The sequence below is a fragment of the Corylus avellana genome, chromosome ca7 (genome assembly GCF_901000735.1).
Source record: "Corylus avellana chromosome ca7, CavTom2PMs-1.0".
NCBI classification, from domain to species: Eukaryota; Viridiplantae; Streptophyta; class Magnoliopsida; order Fagales; family Betulaceae; genus Corylus; species Corylus avellana.
Window position 1 is genome coordinate 16,711,195 of NC_081547.1, and position 2,922 is coordinate 16,714,116.

General features: G+C 35.8%; 1 pseudogene; it reads left to right on the forward strand.

Annotated features, from left to right (window-relative positions):
• The first annotated feature begins 54 nt into the window (after positions 1–54).
• The window catches only part of LOC132187933 (uncharacterized), an 8,423-nt pseudogene continuing 5,555 nt past the window's right edge, over positions 55–2,922 (forward strand).

The window sequence follows — 2,922 nt, forward strand, 5'->3', positions numbered from 1 at the left end:
TATGTTAAAGAATTTTCTGGAAATAAAATTCCAACTGAAACTAGGCCTATTCAAATGAATGCCGAAACTTTGGAATTTTGCCAAAAAGAAATTGCTGATTTACTTACTAAGGGAATTATTCGAAAGAGTAAGTCTCCTTGGTCTTCTGCTACTTTTTATGTTATGAAGAATACTGAGTTAGAACGAGGTGCTCCTAGATTGGTTATCAACTACAAGCCCTTCAATGATGTCTTAGAATGGATTAGGTATCCTATTCCCAATAGGAAAGATTTGGTCAGTCGTCTTAGTGATGCTGTTGTCTTCTCTAAGTTCGATATGAAGTCAGGATTTTGGCAGGTCCAAATTAAGGATAGTGATAGGTACAAGACTGCCTTTACTACCCCCTTTGGACACTATGAATGGAATGTCATGCCTTTTGGATTAAAGAATGCTCCTAGTGAATTTCAGAATATTATGAATGACATTTTCAATCCTTTCAGCTATTTCACTATTGTTTATATTGATGACGTTCTTGTTTTCTCAAAGTCCATTGATGAACACTAGAAACATCTTAACTCGTTTCTAGAAACCATCAAACATAACTGGCTTGTTGTTTCAGCCAAAAAGATCAAACTCTTCCAGGATAAGATTAGATTTCTTGGATTTGATATCTCTAAAGGTCAAATTTGTCCTATTGACAGGGCTATTCAATTTGCTGACAAATTGCCAGACATTATCTCTGATAAATCCCAACTCCAAAGATTTCTTGGTTCCCTGAAGTATATTGCTGATTTCTACAAAGATTTACGAAAACACTGCAAACCTTTGTTTGACAGGTTGCAGAATAATCCTCCCCCTTGGTTTGATACTCATACTTCTCTTGTCAAAGAAATTAAGCTTCATGTTAAAACTCTCCCTTGCTTAGGTATCCCTTTTGACAATTCTTTCAAAATTGTTGAAATTGATGCCTCTAAAATTGGATTTGGAGGTATTCTGAAACAAGTTATTTCTCCAGGATCTCTCCCAAAATATCCTGAACAAATCATTCGCTTTCATTCTAGATCCTGGAATAAAGCGCAAATTAATTATAGTACTATTAAGAAAGAAATTCTTTCTGTTGTTTTATGCATTACTAAGTTCCAGTCTGACTTACTTAATCAAAAATTTCTTTTACGCATTGATTGTAAATCTGCTAAATATATTTTGAAAAAGGATGTTGAAAACATTGCATCAAAACAGATTTTTGCTAGATGGCAAGCCATTTTAAGTGTTTTTGATTTTGATATTGAATATATTAAAGGTTCTAATAATTCAATCCCTGATTTCCTTCCTCGTGAATTTTTGCAGAGCCACAATGGCTAGCAAAAAAGGCAAGGAAAAGATTAATCCCGTTTTGAAACCTGAGTCTACTACTCCTCATCCCCCTCCTCCTAATACTCCTATTGCTACTCAATTCTCAAGTCTTTCCCCGTTCTATTCTCAAATTTCTCAGTCAAATACTTATGTTTCAATCATTTCTCTAAACCAGAAACTATGGCTCCCCCTGAGGAACCTAGCCCCCCTCTAGCTAATATTACCATTCCCTTTATTGCTCTCCCTTTTTCTCAGTATTTATTTTCTTCTGAAGATCAGTCTAAGACTCCAGAGCAATTGGCTCATTCTTATTTTCCCCCGAATTTTCACTGGATTCCTGAACATCCTTTGAAAGACTTATCATACTATACTGATATTTTAATCCAAACCAATTCTATTCGGTTTAGACCTATGCTTAGCAAAACCAAGAATCCTCAAACGATTGTTGGTACTATAGCATATTTTGTCAATTTCATCTCTATCGATGATTGGAATTCTCATCCGTCCTCTCTTAGACCTTCCTCCAATTCTCACATTCCCTATTCTTATTATGATTATGTTAATGCCTGGTTCCAATTTATGCTTTTCCAAAATTTTGAATTTAAACATTTTTTGTTTATCAGTTTTGATAAGAAATTTAATGGTTTTCTCCCTGCTTGGTTCAACCAGTGGTGGAGTCAATTTGGTCTTACATTAAATGTTCTCCCTCCTCAACTTGTTCATGCTTACCATCCCTTTTCAGCCCATATCACCTGTGACGGTTGCTATAATGATTACAATCCCATTTTCTCATCTATGCTTCATTTTGCTAAGAAATACAGAATCCCTTGGTTTCTAAGATGGAGTTGTGCTAAGAATGAAGAAAAGATTGAAAGACATTGGTTTCAAGCTAGAACCTGGGAAAAATCCCCCAGAATTGACCCAATTGTCAAAAATGTTGAAAATTTAGTCCAAAATCCCCCAGAATTGACCCAATTGTCAAAAATGTTGAAAATTTAGTTTGAAAGATTTCAACTACTTTCCAACCTTTGGCTCTTGTTCCACCTCCAGTTCCTCTCTTCTCCTCTTCAACTGTTTCTAAAAAGAAACAATGGATTAAAACCTTGCTTGATTCTCTCTCTGATGATGAAGATTGATTTCTCCCCAAAAGATATTACTTTCAAATTGGCTTATAACAGCCTTTTCTCTCCAAACTTCAAGAATTGCCTCATAACTGCTCTTGGTTCTCAGATTTCAGCATTACAAATTGGCCCCATAACGGCTAGTTATTATTCGGATTTGCAAACTGGCTGATAACGGCTGGTTTCTCCCCTCTTCAAGAATTTCCTCAAGAATTTTCTCCAGATTACTATTCATCACTATTTGAAGATTACTGTGCTAAAATACTGTTCACTGTTTCTGTCGACATACTGTGCAGGATTACTGTTCATACTCACTGTTGATATTTTGTCTGCCGACACTACAGTGCCGACAGTTACTGTTCCAGATTGACAACTTTTACTGTTCCTGATTGGCACCGATTCTATAGTGCGCATGCTTTCTACTATTTACTTTTGACCGCGGACTACACAGTACTGCGGAATCTACTTT